Source organism: Conger conger, chromosome 6 (assembly GCF_963514075.1).
Source record: "Conger conger chromosome 6, fConCon1.1, whole genome shotgun sequence".
Classification (NCBI taxonomy): Eukaryota; Metazoa; Chordata; class Actinopteri; order Anguilliformes; family Congridae; genus Conger; species Conger conger.
This window is the reverse complement of record NC_083765.1, coordinates 64,718,266-64,737,844: the sequence shown is the minus strand read 5'-3', so window position 1 is coordinate 64,737,844 and position 19,579 is coordinate 64,718,266. Positions and strand designations below refer to the sequence as shown.

General features: G+C 44.9%; 9 non-coding genes across 9 annotated transcripts; all 9 read right to left on the bottom strand.

The window, feature by feature from the left end:
• Window positions 1-71, bottom strand: trnag-ccc (transfer RNA glycine (anticodon CCC)). Its single transcript has one exon. It is a non-coding gene; the product is annotated as a tRNA-Gly (tRNA).
• Window positions 72-4,797: 4,726 nt separating this feature from the next.
• On the bottom strand, window positions 4,798-4,868 carry trnag-ccc (transfer RNA glycine (anticodon CCC)). The gene has a single exon. It is a non-coding gene; the product is annotated as a tRNA-Gly (tRNA).
• A 2,806-nt stretch (window positions 4,869-7,674) lies between these two features.
• Window positions 7,675-7,745, bottom strand: trnag-ccc (transfer RNA glycine (anticodon CCC)). Its single transcript has one exon. It is a non-coding gene; the product is annotated as a tRNA-Gly (tRNA).
• Window positions 7,746-9,591: 1,846 nt separating this feature from the next.
• trnag-ccc (transfer RNA glycine (anticodon CCC)) lies at window positions 9,592-9,662 on the bottom strand. Its single transcript has one exon. It is a non-coding gene; the product is annotated as a tRNA-Gly (tRNA).
• Window positions 9,663-11,508: 1,846 nt separating this feature from the next.
• On the bottom strand, window positions 11,509-11,579 carry trnag-ccc (transfer RNA glycine (anticodon CCC)). Its single transcript has one exon. It is a non-coding gene; the product is annotated as a tRNA-Gly (tRNA).
• A 1,369-nt stretch (window positions 11,580-12,948) lies between these two features.
• Window positions 12,949-13,019, bottom strand: trnag-ccc (transfer RNA glycine (anticodon CCC)). The gene has a single exon. It is a non-coding gene; the product is annotated as a tRNA-Gly (tRNA).
• Window positions 13,020-15,345: 2,326 nt separating this feature from the next.
• Window positions 15,346-15,416, bottom strand: trnag-ccc (transfer RNA glycine (anticodon CCC)). Its single transcript has one exon. It is a non-coding gene; the product is annotated as a tRNA-Gly (tRNA).
• An 889-nt stretch (window positions 15,417-16,305) lies between these two features.
• trnag-ccc (transfer RNA glycine (anticodon CCC)) lies at window positions 16,306-16,376 on the bottom strand. Its single transcript has one exon. It is a non-coding gene; the product is annotated as a tRNA-Gly (tRNA).
• An 887-nt stretch (window positions 16,377-17,263) lies between these two features.
• trnag-ccc (transfer RNA glycine (anticodon CCC)) lies at window positions 17,264-17,334 on the bottom strand. Its single transcript has one exon. It is a non-coding gene; the product is annotated as a tRNA-Gly (tRNA).
• Window positions 17,335-19,579: the final 2,245 nt, after the last annotated feature.

Here is a 19,579-nt window from a genome sequence, read left to right as displayed (position 1 = left end):
TGCGCCAGCCGGGAATCGAACCCGGGTCGCAAGAATGGGAATCTTGCATGATACCCCTACACCACTGGCACACAGAGTGGCCATGGTTTATGCCTCCTAATAAAGGGATGAGTCTGAAAACCAGACCACAATCTGTTTTCAAAGGACAAGAGAGAATGACATGAAACATTCCCAGAAAGGGAATCCAGAGCTAACAATTGGGGAGAATGCACAGAAGCAAAACGACTTGACCATTATGGAAATAAGCAGCATGAAAAAGAACAGTCTATTTTCAAGTTGCAGATGGCACACTCAAGTAGTCCAATGGCATAACCTGGATTATGTGCAGGCAAAGCAGTTCAATGGAGATTGCGATAGAGCAGAGGAGTACAGAAAGGGCTTTGAAACGTTCCAAATGTCCGGATATTTCAACACAGCCAACATTAAGGTACGTCTGGCAAAGAGAAGAAGCGGCAGCAGCCCAAAAGGGAACCAGACCCTTGCGCCAGCCAGGAATCGAACGCGGGTCGCAAGAAGAGGAATCTAACATGATACCCCAACACCATTAGCACACACCAAGGGCAATTTTTATGTCTCCTAATAAAGGGATGAGCCTGAAAACCAGACCACAATCTGTTGACAAAGGACTAGAGAGAATGACATAAAACATTCCCAGAAAGGGAATCCATGGCTAACAATTGGGGAGAATGCACAGAAGCAAAACGACTTGACCATTATGGAAATAAGCAACATAAAAAAGAACAGTCTATTTTCAAGTTGCAGATGGCACACTTAAGTAATCCAATGGCACAACCTGGATTATGTACAGGCAAAGCAGTTCATTGGAGATTGCGATAGAGCAGAGGAGTACAGAAAGGGCTTTGAAACGTTCCAAATGTCCGGATATTTCAACACAGCCAACATTAAGGTACGTCTGGCAAAGAGAAGAAGCGGCAGCAGCCCAAAAGGGAACAGGACCCTTGCGCCAGCCCGGAATCGAACGCAGGTCGCAAGAAGGGGAATCTAACATGATACCCCAACACCACTAGCACACACCAGGGGCAATTTTTATGCCTCCTAATAATGGGATGAGCCTGAAAACCAGACCACAATCTGTTGACAAAGGACTAGAGAGAATGACATAAAACATTCCCAGAAAGGGAATCCATAGCTAACAATTGGGGAGAATGCACAGAAGCAAAACGACTTGACCATTATGGAAATAAGCAACATAAAAAAGAACAGTCTATTTTCAAGTTGCAGATGGCACACTCAAGTAATCCAATGGCACAACCTGGATTATGTCCAGGCAAAGCAGTTGATTGGAGATTGCGATAGAGCAGAGGAGTACAGAAAGGGCTTTGAAACGTTCCAAATGTCCGGATATTTCAACACAGCCAACATTAAGGTACGTCTGGCAAAGAGAAGAAGCGGCAGCAGCCCAAAAGGGAACAGGACCCTTGCGCCAGCCTGGAATCGAACGCAGGTCGCAAGAAGGGGAATCTAACATGATACCCCAACACCACTAGCACACACCAAGGGCAATTTTTATGCCTCCTAATAATGGGATGAGTCTGAAAACCAGACCACAATCTGTTGACAAAGGACTCGAGAGAATGACATAAAACATTCCCAGAAAGGGAATCCATAGCTAACAATTGGGGAAAATGCACAGAAGCAAAACGACTTGACCATTATGGAAATAAGCAGCATGAAAAAGAACAGTCTATTTTCAAGTTGCAGATGGCACACTCAAGTAGTCCAATGGCATAACCTGGATTATGTGCAGGCAAAGCAGTTCATTGGAGATTGCGATAGAGCAGAGAAGTACAGAAAGGGCTTTGAAACGTTCCAAATGTCCGGATATTTCAACACAGCCAACATTAAGGTACGTCTGGCAAAGAGAAGAAGCGGCAGCAGCCCAAAAGGGAACCAGACCCTTGCGCCAGCCAGGAATCGAACGCGGGTCGCAAGAAGAGGAATCTAACATGATACCCCAACACCATTAGCACACACCAAGGGCAATTTTTATGCCTCCTAATAAAGGGATGAGCCTGAAAACCAGACCACAATCTGTTGACAAAGGACTAGAGAGAATGACATAAAACATTCCCAGAAAGGGAATCCATGGCTAACAATTGGGGAGAATGCACAGAAGCAAAACGACTTGACCATTATGGAAATAAGCAACATAAAAAAGAACAGTCTATTTTCAAGTTGCAGATGGCACACTTAAGTAATCCAATGGCACAACCTGGATTATGTACAGGCAAAGCAGTTCATTGGAGATTGCGATAGAGCAGAGGAGTACAGAAAGGGCTTTGAAACGTTCCAAATGTCCGGATATTTCAACACAGCCAACATTAAGGTACGTCTGGCAAAGAGAAGAAGCGGCAGCAGCCCAAAAGGGAACAGGACCCTTGCGCCAGCCCGGAATCGAACGCAGGTCGCAAGAAGGGGAATCTAACATGATACCCCAACACCACTAGCACACACCAAGGGCAATTTTTATGCCTCCTAATAATGGGATGAGCCTGAAAACCAGACCACAATCTGTTGACAAAGGACTAGAGAGAATGACATAAAACATTCCCAGAAAGGGAATCCATAGCTAACAATTGGGGAGAATGCACAGAAGCAAAACGACTTGACCATTATGGAAATAAGCAACATAAAAAAGAACAGTCTATTTTCAAGTTGCAGATGGCACACTCAAGTAATCCAATGGCACAACCTGGATTATGTCCAGGCAAAGCAGTTGATTGGAGATTGCGATAGAGCAGAGGAGTACAGAAAGGGCTTTGAAACGTTCCAAATGTCCGGATATTTCAACACAGCCAACATTAAGGTACGTCTGGCAAAGAGAAGAAGCGGCAGCAGCCCAAAAGGGAACAGGACCCTTGCGCCAGCCCGGAATCGAACGCAGGTCGCAAGAAGGGGAATCTAACATGATACCCCAACACCACTAGCACACACCAAGGGCAATTTTTATGCCTCCTAATAATGGGATGAGCCTGAAAACCAGACCACAATCTGTTGACAAAGGACTAGAGAGAATGACATAAAACATTCCCAGAAAGGGAATCCAGAGCTAACAATTGGGGAAAATGCACAGAAGCAAAACGACTTGACCATTATGGAAATAAGCAGCATGAAAAAGAACAGTCTATTTTCAAGTTGCAGATGGCACACTCAAGTAGTCCAATGGCATAACCTGGATTATGTGCAGGCAAAGCAGTTCAATGGAGATTGCGATAGAGCAGAGGAGTACAGAAAGGGCTTTGAAACGTTCCAAATGTCCGGATATTTCAACACAGCCAACATTAAGGTACGTCTGGCAAAGAGAAGAAGCGGCAGCAGCCCAAAAGGGAACCAGACCCTTGCGCCAGCCAGGAATCGAACGCGGGTCGCAAGAAGAGGAATCTAACATGATACCCCAACACCATTAGCACACACCAAGGGCAATTTTTATGTCTCCTAATAAAGGGATGAGCCTGAAAACCAGACCACAATCTGTTGACAAAGGACTAGAGAGAATGACATAAAACATTCCCAGAAAGGGAATCCATGGCTAACAATTGGGGAGAATGCACAGAAGCAAAACGACTTGACCATTATGGAAATAAGCAACATAAAAAAGAACAGTCTATTTTCAAGTTGCAGATGGCACACTTAAGTAATCCAATGGCACAACCTGGATTATGTACAGGCAAAGCAGTTCATTGGAGATTGCGATAGAGCAGAGGAGTACAGAAAGGGCTTTGAAACGTTCCAAATGTCCGGATATTTCAACACAGCCAACATTAAGGTACGTCTGGCAAAGAGAAGAAGCGGCAGCAGCCCAAAAGGGAACAGGACCCTTGCGCCAGCCCGGAATCGAACGCAGGTCGCAAGAAGGGGAATCTAACATGATACCCCAACACCACTAGCACACACCAAGGGCAATTTTTATGCCTCCTAATAATGGGATGAGCCTGAAAACCAGACCACAATCTGTTGACAAAGGACTAGAGAGAATGACATAAAACATTCCCAGAAAGGGAATCCATAGCTAACAATTGGGGAGAATGCACAGAAGCAAAACGACTTGACCATTATGGAAATAAGCAACATAAAAAAGAACAGTCTATTTTCAAGTTGCAGATGGCACACTCAAGTAATCCAATGGCACAACCTGGATTATGTCCAGGCAAAGCAGTTGATTGGAGATTGCGATAGAGCAGAGGAGTACAGAAAGGGCTTTGAAACGTTCCAAATGTCCGGATATTTCAACACAGCCAACATTAAGGTACGTCTGGCAAAGAGAAGAAGCGGCAGCAGCCCAAAAGGGAACAGGACCCTTGCGCCAGCCTGGAATCGAACGCAGGTCGCAAGAAGGGGAATCTAACATGATACCCCAACACCACTAGCACACACCAAGGGCAATTTTTATGCCTCCTAATAATGGGATGAGTCTGAAAACCAGACCACAATCTGTTGACAAAGGACGAGAGAATGACATGAAACATTCCCAGAAAGGGAATCCATAGCTAACAATTGGGGAGAATGCACAAAACCAAACGACTTGACCATTAAGGAAAGAAGCAGCATAAAAAAGAACAGTCTATTTTCACATTTCAGATGGCACACTCAAGTACTCCAATGGCACAACCTGGATTATCTAGAGGCAATGCAGTTCATTGGAGATTGCGATACAGCAGAGGAGTACAGAAAGGGCTTTGAAACGTTCCAAATGTCCGGATATTTCAACACAGCCAACATTAAGGTACGTCTGGCAAAGAGGAGAAGCGGCAGCAGCCCAAAAGGCAACAGGACCCTTGCGCCAGCCGGGAATCGAACCCGGGTCGCAAGAATGGGAATCTTGCATGATACCCCTACACCACTGGCACACAGAGTGGCCATGGTTTATGCCTCCTAATAAAGGGATGAGTCTGAAAACCAGACCACAATCTGTTTTCAAAGGACAAGAGAGAATGACATGAAACATTCCCAGAAACGGAATCCATAGCTAACAATTAGGGAGAATGCACAGAAACAAAACGACTTGACCATTAAGGAAAGAAGCAGCATAAAAAAGAACAGTCTATTTTCACATTTCAGATGGCACACTCAAGTAATCCAATGGCACAACCTGGATTATCTAGAGGCAATCCAGTTCATTGGAGATTGCGATACAGCAGAGGAGTACAGAAAGGGCTTTGAAACGTTCCAAATGTCCGGATATTTCAACACAGCCAACATTAAGGTACGTCTGGCAAAGAGAAGAAGCGGCAGCAGCCCAAAAGGGAACCAGACCCTTGCGCCAGCCAGGAATCGAACGCGGTTCGCAAGAAGAGGAATCTAACATGATACCCCAACACCATTAGCACACACCAAGGGCAATTTTTATGTCTCCTAATAAAGGGATGAGCCTGAAAACCAGACCACAATCTGTTGACAAAGGACTAGAGAGAATGACATAAAACATTCCCAGAAAGGGAATCCATGGCTAACAATTGGGGAGAATGCACAGAAGCAAAACGACTTGACCATTATGGAAATAAGCAACATAAAAAAGAACAGTCTATTTTCAAGTTGCAGATGGCACACTTAAGTAATCCAATGGCACAACCTGGATTATGTACAGGCAAAGCAGTTCATTGGAGATTGCGATAGAGCAGAGGAGTACAGAAAGGGCTTTGAAACGTTCCAAATGTCCGGATATTTCAACACAGCCAACATTAAGGTACGTCTGGCAAAGAGAAGAAGCGGAAGAAGCCCAAAAGGGAACAGGACCCTTGCGCCAGCCCGGAATCGAACGCAGGTCGCAAGAAGGGGAATCTAACATGATACCCCAACACCACTAGCACACACCAAGGGCAATTTTTATGCCTCCTAATAATGGGATGAGCCTGAAAACCAGACCACAATCTGTTGACAAAGGACTAGAGAGAATGACATAAAACATTCCCAGAAAGGGAATCCATAGCTAACAATTGGGGAGAATGCACAGAAGCAAAACGACTTGACCATTATGGAAATAAGCAACATAAAAAAGAACAGTCTATTTTCAAGTTGCAGATGGCACACTCAAGTAGTCCAATGGCATAACCTGGATTATGTGCAGGCAAAGCAGTTCATTGGAGATTGCGATAGAGCAGAGGAGTACAGAAAGGGCTTTGAAACGTTCCAAATGTCCGGATATTTCAACACAGCCAACATTAAGGTACGTCTGGCAAAGAGAAGAAGCGGCAGCAGCCCAAAAGGGAACAGGACCCTTGCGCCAGCCCGGAATCGAACGCAGGTCGCAAGAAGGGGAATCTAACATGATACCCCAACACCACTAGCACACACCAAGGGCAATTTTTATGTCTCCTAATAAAGGGATGAGCCTGAAAACCAGACCACAATCTGTTGACAAAGGACTAGAGAGAATGACATAAAACATTCCCAGAAAGGGAATCCATGGCTAACAATTGGGGAGAATGCACAGAAGCAAAACGACTTGACCATTATGGAAATAAGCAACATAAAAAAGAACAGTCTATTTTCAAGTTGCAGATGGCACACTCAAGTAGTCCAATGGCATAACCTGGATTATGTGCAGGCAAAGCAGTTCATTGGAGATTGCGATAGAGCAGAGGAGTACAGAAAGGGCTTTGAAACGTTCCAAATGTCCGGATATTTCAACACAGCCAACATTAAGGTACGTCTGGCAAAGAGAAGAAGCGGCAGCAGCCCAAAAGGGAACAGGACCCTTGCGCCAGCCCGGAATCGAACGCAGGTCGCAAGAAGGGGAATCTAACATGATACCCCAACACCACTAGCACACACCAAGGGCAATTTTTATGTCTCCTAATAAAGGGATGAGCCTGAAAACCAGACCACAATCTGTTGACAAAGGACTAGAGAGAATGACATAAAACATTCCCTGAAAGGGAATCCATGGCTAACAATTGGGGAGAATGCACAGAAGCAAAACGACTTGACCATTATGGAAATAAGCAACATAAAAAAGAACAGTCTATTTTCAAGTTGCAGATGGCACACTCAAGTAATCCAATGGCACAACCTGGATTATGTCCAGGCAAAGCAGTTGATTGGAGATTGCGATAGAGCAGAGGAGTACAGAAAGGGCTTTGAAACGTTCCAAATGTCCGGATATTTCAACACAGCCAACATTAAGGTACGTCTGGCAAAGAGAAGAAGCGGCAGCAGCCCAAAAGGGAACAGGACCCTTGCGCCAGCCTGGAATCGAACGCAGGTCGCAAGAAGGGGAATCTAACATGATACCCCAACACCACTAGCACACACCAAGGGCAATTTTTATGCCTCCTAATAATGGGATGAGTCTGAAAACCAGACCACAATCTGTTGACAAAGGACGAGAGAATGACATGAAACATTCCCAGAAAGGGAATCCATAGCTAACAATTGGGGAGAATGCACAAAACCAAACGACTTGACCATTAAGGAAAGAAGCAGCATAAAAAAGAACAGTCTATTTTCACATTTCAGATGGCACACTCAAGTACTCCAATGGCACAACCTGGATTATCTAGAGGCAATGCAGTTCATTGGAGATTGCGATACAGCAGAGGAGTACAGAAAGGGCTTTGAAACGTTCCAAATGTCCGGATATTTCAACACAGCCAACATTAAGGTACGTCTGGCAAAGAGGAGAAGCGGCAGCAGCCCAAAAGGCAACAGGACCCTTGCGCCAGCCGGGAATCGAACCCGGGTCGCAAGAATGGGAATCTTGCATGATACCCCTACACCACTGGCACACAGAGTGGCCATGGTTTATGCCTCCTAATAAAGGGATGAGTCTGAAAACCAGACCACAATCTGTTTTCAAAGGACAAGAGAGAATGACATGAAACATTCCCAGAAAGGGAATCCAGAGCTAACAATTGGGGAAAATGCACAGAAGCAAAACGACTTGACCATTATGGAAATAAGCAGCATGAAAAAGAACAGTCTATTTTCAAGTTGCAGATGGCACACTCAAGTAGTCCAATGGCATAACCTGGATTATGTGCAGGCAAAGCAGTTCAATGGAGATTGCGATAGAGCAGAGGAGTACAGAAAGGGCTTTGAAACGTTCCAAATGTCCGGATATTTCAACACAGCCAACATTAAGGTACGTCTGGCAAAGAGAAGAAGCGGCAGCAGCCCAAAAGGGAACCAGACCCTTGCGCCAGCCAGGAATCGAACGCGGGTCGCAAGAAGAGGAATCTAACATGATACCCCAACACCATTAGCACACACCAAGGGCAATTTTTATGTCTCCTAATAAAGGGATGAGCCTGAAAACCAGACCACAATCTGTTGACAAAGGACTAGAGAGAATGACATAAAACATTCCCAGAAAGGGAATCCATGGCTAACAATTGGGGAGAATGCACAGAAGCAAAACGACTTGACCATTATGGAAATAAGCAACATAAAAAAGAACAGTCTATTTTCAAGTTGCAGATGGCACACTTAAGTAATCCAATGGCACAACCTGGATTATGTACAGGCAAAGCAGTTCATTGGAGATTGCGATAGAGCAGAGGAGTACAGAAAGGGCTTTGAAACGTTCCAAATGTCCGGATATTTCAACACAGCCAACATTAAGGTACGTCTGGCAAAGAGAAGAAGCGGCAGCAGCCCAAAAGGGAACAGGACCCTTGCGCCAGCCCGGAATCGAACGCAGGTCGCAAGAAGGGGAATCTAACATGATACCCCAACACCACTAGCACACACCAGGGGCAATTTTTATGCCTCCTAATAATGGGATGAGCCTGAAAACCAGACCACAATCTGTTGACAAAGGACTAGAGAGAATGACATAAAACATTCCCAGAAAGGGAATCCATAGCTAACAATTGGGGAGAATGCACAGAAGCAAAACGACTTGACCATTATGGAAATAAGCAACATAAAAAAGAACAGTCTATTTTCAAGTTGCAGATGGCACACTCAAGTAATCCAATGGCACAACCTGGATTATGTCCAGGCAAAGCAGTTGATTGGAGATTGCGATAGAGCAGAGGAGTACAGAAAGGGCTTTGAAACATTCCAAATGTCCGGATATTTCAACACAGCCAACATTAAGGTACGTCTGGCAAAGAGAAGAAGCGGCAGCAGCCCAAAAGGGAACAGGACCCTTGCGCCAGCCTGGAATCGAACGCAGGTCGCAAGAAGGGGAATCTAACATGATACCCCAACACCACTAGCACACACCAAGGGCAATTTTTATGCCTCCTAATAATGGGATGAGTCTGAAAACCAGACCACAATCTGTTGACAAAGGACGAGAGAATGACATGAAACATTCCCAGAAAGGGAATCCATAGCTAACAATTGGGGAGAATGCACAAAACCAAACGACTTGACCATTAAGGAAAGAAGCAGCATAAAAAAGAACAGTCTATTTTCACATTTCAGATGGCACACTCAAGTACTCCAATGGCACAACCTGGATTATCTAGAGGCAATGCAGTTCATTGGAGATTGCGATACAGCAGAGGAGTACAGAAAGGGCTTTGAAACGTTCCAAATGTCCGGATATTTCAACACAGCCAACATTAAGGTACGTCTGGCAAAGAGGAGAAGCGGCAGCAGCCCAAAAGGCAACAGGACCCTTGCGCCAGCCGGGAATCGAACCCGGGTCGCAAGAATGGGAATCTTGCATGATACCCCTACACCACTGGCACACAGAGTGGCCATGGTTTATGCCTCCTAATAAAGGGATGAGTCTGAAAACCAGACCACAATCTGTTTTCAAAGGACAAGAGAGAATGACATGAAACATTCCCAGAAACGGAATCCATAGCTAACAATTAGGGAGAATGCACAGAAACAAAACGACTTGACCATTAAGGAAAGAAGCAGCATAAAAAAGAACAGTCTATTTTCACATTTCAGATGGCACACTCAAGTAATCCAATGGCACAACCTGGATTATCTAGAGGCAATCCAGTTCATTGGAGATTGCGATACAGCAGAAGAGTACAGAAAGGGCTTTGAAACGTTCCAAATGTCCGGATATTTCAACACAGCCAACATAAAGGTACGTCTGGCAAAGAGAAGAAGCGGCAGCAGCCCAAAAGGGAACAGGACCCTTGCGCCAGCCTGGAATCGAACGCAGGTCGCAAGAAGGGGAATCTAACATGATACCCCAACACCACTAGCACACACCAAGGGCAATTTTTATGCCTCCTAATAATGGGATGAGTCTGAAAACCAGACCACAATCTGTTGACAAAGGACTCGAGAGAATGACATAAAACATTCCCAGAAAGGGAATCCATAGCTAACAATTGGGGAAAATGCACAGAAGCAAAACGACTTGACCATTATGGAAATAAGCAGCATGAAAAAGAACAGTCTATTTTCAAGTTGCAGATGGCACACTCAAGTAGTCCAATGGCATAACCTGGATTAGGTGCAGGCAAAGCAGTTCAATGGAGATTGCGATAGAGCAGAGGAGTACAGAAAGGGCTTTGAAACGTTCCAAATGTCCGGATATTTCAACACAGCCAACATTAAGGTACGTCTGGCAAAGAGAAGAAGCGGCAGCAGCCCAAAAGGGAACCAGACCCTTGCGCCAGCCAGGAATCGAACGCGGGTCGCAAGAAGAGGAATCTAACATGATACCCCAACACCATTAGCACACACCAAGGGCAATTTTTATGTCTCCTAATAAAGGGATGAGCCTGAAAACCAGACCACAATCTGTTGACAAAGGACTAGAGAGAATGACATAAAACATTCCCAGAAAGGGAATCCATGGCTAACAATTGGGGAGAATGCACAGAAGCAAAACGACTTGACCATTATGGAAATAAGCAACATAAAAAAGAACAGTCTATTTTCAAGTTGCAGATGGCACACTCAAGTAATCCAATGGCACAACCTGGATTATGTCCAGGCAAAGCAGTTGATTGGAGATTGCGATAGAGCAGAGGAGTACAGAAAGGGCTTTGAAACGTTCCAAATGTCCGGATATTTCAACACAGCCAACATTAAGGTACGTCTGGCAAAGAGAAGAAGCGGCAGCAGCCCAAAAGGGAACAGGACCCTTGCGCCAGCCTGGAATCGAACGCAGGTCGCAAGAAGGGGAATCTAACATGATACCCCAACACCACTAGCACACACCAAGGGCAATTTTTATGCCTCCTAATAATGGGATGAGTCTGAAAACCAGACCACAATCTGTTGACAAAGGACGAGAGAATGACATGAAACATTCCCAGAAAGGGAATCCATAGCTAACAATTGGGGAGAATGCACAAAACCAAACGACTTGACCATTAAGGAAAGAAGCAGCATAAAAAAGAACAGTCTATTTTCACATTTCAGATGGCACACTCAAGTACTCCAATGGCACAACCTGGATTATCTAGAGGCAATGCAGTTCATTGGAGATTGCGATACAGCAGAGGAGTACAGAAAGGGCTTTGAAACGTTCCAAATGTCCGGATATTTCAACACAGCCAACATTAAGGTACGTCTGGCAAAGAGGAGAAGCGGCAGCAGCCCAAAAGGCAACAGGACCCTTGCGCCAGCCGGGAATCGAACCCGGGTCGCAAGAATGGGAATCTTGCATGATACCCCTACACCACTGGCACACAGAGTGGCCATGGTTTATGCCTCCTAATAAAGGGATGAGTCTGAAAACCAGACCACAATCTGTTTTCAAAGGACAAGAGAGAATGACATGAAACATTCCCAGAAACGGAATCCATAGCTAACAATTAGGGAGAATGCACAGAAACAAAACGACTTGACCATTAAGGAAAGAAGCAGCATAAAAAAGAACAGTCTATTTTCACATTTCAGATGGCACACTCAAGTAATCCAATGGCACAACCTGGATTATCTAGAGGCAATCCAGTTTATTGGAGATTGCGATACAGCAGAAGAGTACAGAAAGGGCTTTGAAACGTTCCAAATGTCCGGATATTTCAACACAGCCAACATAAAGGTACGTCTGGCAAAGAGAAGAAGCGGCAGCAGCCCAAAAGGGAACAGGACCCTTGCGCCAGCCTGGAATCGAACGCAGGTCGCAAGAAGGGGAATCTAACATGATACCCCAACACCACTAGCACACACCAAGGGCAATTTTTATGCCTCCTAATAATGGGATGAGTCTGAAAACCAGACCACAATCTGTTGACAAAGGACTCGAGAGAATGACATAAAACATTCCCAGAAAGGGAATCCATAGCTAACAATTGGGGAAAATGCACAGAAGCAAAACGACTTGACCATTATGGAAATAAGCAGCATGAAAAAGAACAGTCTATTTTCAAGTTGCAGATGGCACACTCAAGTAGTCCAATGGCATAACCTGGATTAGGTGCAGGCAAAGCAGTTCAATGGAGATTGCGATAGAGCAGAGGAGTACAGAAAGGGCTTTGAAACGTTCCAAATGTCCGGATATTTCAACACAGCCAACATTAAGGTACGTCTGGCAAAGAGAAGAAGCGGCAGCAGCCCAAAAGGGAACCAGACCCTTGCGCCAGCCAGGAATCGAACGCGGGTCGCAAGAAGAGGAATCTAACATGATACCCCAACACCATTAGCACACACCAAGGGCAATTTTTATGTCTCCTAATAAAGGGATGAGCCTGAAAACCAGACCACAATCTGTTGACAAAGGACTAGAGAGAATGACATAAAACATTCCCAGAAAGGGAATCCATGGCTAACAATTGGGGAGAATGCACAGAAGCAAAACGACTTGACCATTATGGAAATAAGCAACATAAAAAAGAACAGTCTATTTTCAAGTTGCAGATGGCACACTTAAGTAATCCAATGGCACAACCTGGATTATGTACAGGCAAAGCAGTTCATTGGAGATTGCGATAGAGCAGAGGAGTACAGAAAGGGCTTTGAAACGTTCCAAATGTCCGGATATTTCAACACAGCCAACATTAAGGTACGTCTGGCAAAGAGGAGAAGCGGCAGCAGCCCAAAAGGCAACAGGACCCTTGCGCCAGCCGGGAATCTAACCCGGGTCGCAAGAATGGGAATCTTGCATGATACCCCTACACCACTGGCACACAGAGTGGCCATGGTTTATGCCTCCTAATAAAGGGATGAGTCTGAAAACCAGACCACAATCTGTTTTCAAAGGACAAGAGAGAATGACATGAAACATTCCCAGAAACGGAATCCATAGCTAACAATTAGGGAGAATGCACAGAAACAAAACGACTTGACCATTAAGGAAAGAAGCAGCATAAAAAAGAACAGTCTATTTTCACATTTCAGATGGCACACTCAAGTAATCCAATGGCACAACCTGGATTATCTAGAGGCAATCCAGTTCATTGGAGATTGCGATACAGCAGAAGAGTACAGAAAGGGCTTTGAAACGTTCCAAATGTCCGGATATTTCAACACAGCCAACATAAAGGTACGTCTGGCAAAGAGAAGAAGCGGCAGCAGCCCAAAAGGGAACAGGACCCTTGCGCCAGCCTGGAATCGAACGCAGGTCGCAAGAAGGGGAATCTAACATGATACCCCAACACCACTAGCACACACCAAGGGCAATTTTTATGCCTCCTAATAATGGGATGAGTCTGAAAACCAGACCACAATCTGTTGACAAAGGACTCGAGAGAATGACATAAAACATTCCCAGAAAGGGAATCCATAGCTAACAATTGGGGAAAATGCACAGAAGCAAAACGACTTGACCATTATGGAAATAAGCAGCATGAAAAAGAACAGTCTATTTTCAAGTTGCAGATGGCACACTCAAGTAGTCCAATGGCATAACCTGGATTAGGTGCAGGCAAAGCAGTTCAATGGAGATTGCGATAGAGCAGAGGAGTACAGAAAGGGCTTTGAAACGTTCCAAATGTCCGGATATTTCAACACAGCCAACATTAAGGTACGTCTGGCAAAGAGAAGAAGCGGCAGCAGCCCAAAAGGGAACCAGACCCTTGCGCCAGCCAGGAATCGAACGCGGGTCGCAAGAAGAGGAATCTAACATGATACCCCAACACCATTAGCACACACCAAGGGCAATTTTTATGTCTCCTAATAAAGGGATGAGCCTGAAAACCAGACCACAATCTGTTGACAAAGGACTAGAGAGAATGACATAAAACATTCCCAGAAAGGGAATCCATGGCTAACAATTGGGGAGAATGCACAGAAGCAAAACGACTTGACCATTATGGAAATAAGCAACATAAAAAAGAACAGTCTATTTTCAAGTTGCAGATGGCACACTTAAGTAATCCAATGGCACAACCTGGATTATGTACAGGCAAAGCAGTTCATTGGAGATTGCGATAGAGCAGAGGAGTACAGAAAGGGCTTTGAAACGTTCCAAATGTCCGGATATTTCAACACAGCCAACATTAAGGTACGTCTGGCAAAGAGAAGAAGCGGCAGCAGCCCAAAAGGGAACAGGACCCTTGCGCCAGCCCGGAATCGAACGCAGGTCGCAAGAAGGGGAATCTAACATGATACCCCAACACCACTAGCACACACCAAGGGCAATTTTTATGCCTCCTAATAATGGGATGAGCCTGAAAACCAGACCACAATCTGTTGACAAAGGACTAGAGAGAATGACATAAAACATTCCCAGAAAGGGAATCCATAGCTAACAATTGGGGAGAATGCACAGAAGCAAAACGACTTGACCATTATGGAAATAAGCAACATAAAAAAGAACAGTCTATTTTCAAGTTGCAGATGGCACACTCAAGTAATCCAATGGCACAACCTGGATTATGTCCAGGCAAAGCAGTTGATTGGAGATTGCGATAGAGCAGAGGAGTACAGAAAGGGCTTTGAAACGTTCCAAATGTCCGGATATTTCAACACAGCCAACATTAAGGTACGTCTGGCAAAGAGAAGAAGCGGCAGCAGCCCAAAAGGGAACAGGACCCTTGCGCCAGCCTGGAATCGAACGCAGGTCGCAAGAAGGGGAATCTAACATGATACCCCAACACCACTAGCACACACCAAGGGCAATTTTTATGCCTCCTAATAATGGGATGAGTCTGAAAACCAGACCACAATCTGTTGACAAAGGACGAGAGAATGACATGAAACATTCCCAGAAAGGGAATCCATAGCTAACAATTGGGGAGAATGCACAAAACCAAACGACTTGACCATTAAGGAAAGAAGCAGCATAAAAAAGAACAGTCTATTTTCACATTTCAGATGGCACACTCAAGTACTCCAATGGCACAACCTGGATTATCTAGAGGCAATGCAGTTCATTGGAGATTGCGATACAGCAGAGGAGTACAGAAAGGGCTTTGAAACGTTCCAAATGTCCGGATATTTCAACACAGCCAACATTAAGGTACGTCTGGCAAAGAGGAGAAGCGGCAGCAGCCCAAAAGGCAACAGGACCCTTGCGCCAGCCGGGAATCTAACCCGGGTCGCAAGAATGGGAATCTTGCATGATACCCCTACACCACTGGCACACAGAGTGGCCATGGTTTATGCCTCCTAATAAAGGGATGAGTCTGAAAACCAGACCACAATCTGTTTTCAAAGGACAAGAGAGAATGACATGAAACATTCCCAGAAACGGAATCCATAGCTAACAATTAGGGAGAATGCACAGAAACAAAACGACTTGACCATTAAGGAAAGAAGCAGCATAAAAAAGAACAGTCTATTTTCACATTTCAGATGGCACACTCAAGTAATCCAATGGCACAACCTGGATTATCTAGAGGCAATCCAGTTCATTGGAGATTGCGATACAGCAGAGGAGTACAGAAAGGGCTTTGAAACGTTCCAAATGTCCGGATATTTCAACACAGCCAACATTAAGGTACGTCTGGCAAAGAGAAGAAGCGGCAGCAGCCCAAAAGGGAACAGGACCCTTGCGCCAGCCTGGAATCGAACGCAGGTCGCAAGAAGGGGAATCTAACATGATACCCCAACACCACTAGCACACACCAAGGGCAATTTTTATGCCTCCTAATAATGGGATGAGCCTGAAAACCAGACCACAATCTGTTGACAAAGGACTAGAGAGAATGACATAAAACATTCCCAGAAAGGGAATCCATAGCTAACAATTGGGGAGAATGCACAGAAGCAAAACGACTTGACCATTATGGAAATAAGCAACATAAAAAAGAACAGTCTATTTTCAAGTTGCAGATGGCACACTCAAGTAATCCAATGGCACAACCTGGATTATGTCCAGGCAAAGCAGTTGATTGGAGATTGCGATAGAGCAGAGGAGTACAGAAAGGGCTTTGAAACGTTCCAAATGTCCGGATATTTCAACACAGCCAACAGTAAGGTAAGTCTGGCAAAGAGAAGAAGCGGCAGCAGCCCCAAATGGAACAAGACCCTTGCGCCAGCTGGGAATCGAACCCAGGTCGCAAGAATGGGAATCTTGCATGATACACCTACACCACTGGCACACAGAGTGGCCATGGTTTATGCCTCCTAATAAAGGGATGAGTCTGAAAACCAGACCACAATCTGTTGACAAAGGACGAGAGAATGACATGAAACATTCCCAGAAAGGGAATCCATAGCTAACAATTGGGGAGAATGCACAGAAGCAAAATGACTTGACCATTATGGAAATAAGCAACATAAAAAAGAACAGTCTATTTTCAAGTTGCAGATGGCACACTCAAGTAATCCAATGGCACAACCTGGATTATGTCCAGGCAAAGCAGTTGATTGGAGATTGCGATAGAGCAGAGGAGTACAGAAAGGGCTTTGAAACGTTCCAAATGTCCGGATATTTCAACACAGCCAACATTAAGGTACGTCTGGCAAAGAGAAGAAGCGGCAGCAGCCCAAAAGGGAACAGGACCCTTGCACCAGCCTGGAATCGAACGCAGGTCGCAAGAAGGGGAATCTAACATGATACCCCAACACCACTAGCACACACCAAGGGCAATTTTTATGCCTCCTAATAATGGGATGAGCCTGAAAACCAGACCACAATCTGTTGACAAAGGACTAGAGAGAATGACATAAAACATTCCCAGAAAGGGAATCCATAGCTAACAATTGGGGAGAATGCACAGAAGCAAAACGACTTGACCATTATGGAAATAAGCAGCATGAAAAAGAACAGTCTATTTTCAAGTTGCAGATGGCACACTCAAGTAGTCCAATGGCATAACCTGGATTATGTCCAGGCAAAGCAGTTGATTGGAGATTGCGATAGAGCAGAGGAGTACAGAAAGGGCTTTGAAACGTTCCAAATGTCCGGATATTTCAACACAGCCAACATTAAGGTACGTCTGGCAAAGAGGAGAAGCGGCAGCAGCCCAAAAGGCAACAGGACCCTTGCGCCAGCCGGGAATCTAACCCGGGTCGCAAGAATGGGAATCTTGCATGATACCCCTACACCACTGGCACACAGAGTGGCCATGGTTTATGCCTCCTAATAAAGGGATGAGTCTGAAAACCAGACCACAATCTGTTTTCAAAGGACAAGAGAGAATGACATGAAACATTCCCAGAAACGGAATCCATAGCTAACAATTAGGGAGAATGCACAGAAACAAAACGACTTGACCATTAAGGAAAGAAGCAGCATAAAAAAGAACAGTCTATTTTCACATTTCAGATGGCACACTCAAGTAATCCAATGGCACAACCTGGATTATCTAGAGGCAATCCAGTTCATTGGAGATTGCGATACAGCAGAAGAGTACAGAAAGGGCTTTGAAACGTTCCAAATGTCCGGATATTTCAACACAGCCAACATAAAGGTACGTCTGGCAAAGAGAAGAAGCGGCAGCAGCCCAAAAGGGAACAGGACCCTTGCGCCAGCCTGGAATCGAACGCAGGTCGCAAGAAGGGGAATCTAACATGATACCCCAACACCACTAGCACACACCAAGGGCAATTTTTATGCCTCCTAATAATGGGATGAGTCTGAAAACCAGACCACAATCTGTTGACAAAGGACTCGAGAGAATGACATAAAACATTCCCAGAAAGGGAATCCATAGCTAACAATTGGGGAAAATGCACAGAAGCAAAACGACTTGACCATTATGGAAATAAGCAGCATGAAAAAGAACAGTCTATTTTCAAGTTGCAGATGGCACACTCAAGTAGTCCAATGGCATAACCTGGATTAGGTGCAGGCAAAGCAGTTCAATGGAGATTGCGATAGAGCAGAGGAGTACAGAAAGGGCTTTGAAACGTTCCAAATGTCCGGATATTTCAACACAGCCAACATTAAGGTACGTCTGGCAAAGAGAAGAAGCGGCAGCAGCCCAAAAGGGAACAGGACCCTTGCGCCAGCCTGGAATCGAACGCAGGTCGCAAGAAGGGGAATCTAACATGATACCCCAACACCACTAGCACACACCAAGGGCAATTTTTATGCCTCCTAATAATGGGATGAGTCTGAAAACCAGACCACAATCTGTTGACAAAGGACTAGAGAGAATGACATAAAACATTCCCAGAAAGGGAATCCATGGCTAACAATTGGGGAGAATGCACAGAAGCAAAACGACTTGACCATTATGGAAATAAGCAACATAAAAAAGAACAGTCTATTTTCAAGTTGCAGATGGCACACTTAAGTAATCCAATGGCACAACCTGGATTATGTACAGGCAAAGCAGTTCATTGGAGATTGCGATAGAGCAGAGGAGTACAGAAAGGGCTTTGAAACGTTCCAAATGTCCGGATATTTCAACACAGCCAACATTAAGGTACGTCTGGCAAAGAGAAGAAGCGGCAGCAGCCCAAAAGGGAACAGGACCCTTGCGCCAGCCCGGAATCGAACGCAGGTCGCAAGAAGGGGAATCTAACATGATACCCCAACACCACTAGCACACACCAAGGGCAATTTTTATGCCTCCTAATAATGGGATGAGCCTGAAAACCAGACCACAATCTGTTGACAAAGGACTAGAGAGAATGACATAAAACATTCCCAGAAAGGGAATCCATAGCTAACAATTGGGGAGAATGCACAGAAGCAAAACGACTTGACCATTATGGAAATAAGCAACATAAAAAAGAACAGTCTATTTTCAAGTTGCAGATGGCACACTCAAGTAATCCAATGGCACAACCTGGATTATGTCCAGGCAAAGCAGTTGATTGGAGATTGCGATAGAGCAGAGGAGTACAGAAAGGGCTTTGAAACGTTCCAAATGTCCGGATATTTCAACACAGCCAACATTAAGGTACGTCTGGCAAAGAGAAGAAGCGGCAGCAGCCCAAAAGGGAACAGGACCCTTGCGCCAGCCTGGAATCGAACGCAGGTCGCAAGAAGGGGAATCTAACATGATACCCCAACACCACTAGCACACACCAAGGGCAATTTTTATGCCTCCTAATAATGGGATGAGTCTGAAAACCAGACCACAATCTGTTGACAAAGGACGAGAGAATGACATGAAACATTCCCAGAAAGGGAATCCATAGCTAACAATTGGGGAGAATGCACAAAACCAAACGACTTGACCATTAAGGAAAGAAGCAGCATAAAAAAGAACAGTCTATTTTCACATTTCAGATGGCACACTCAAGTACTCCAATGGCACAACCTGGATTATCTAGAGGCAATGCAGTTCATTGGAGATTGCGATACAGCAGAGGAGTACAGAAAGGGCTTTGAAACGTTCCAAATGTC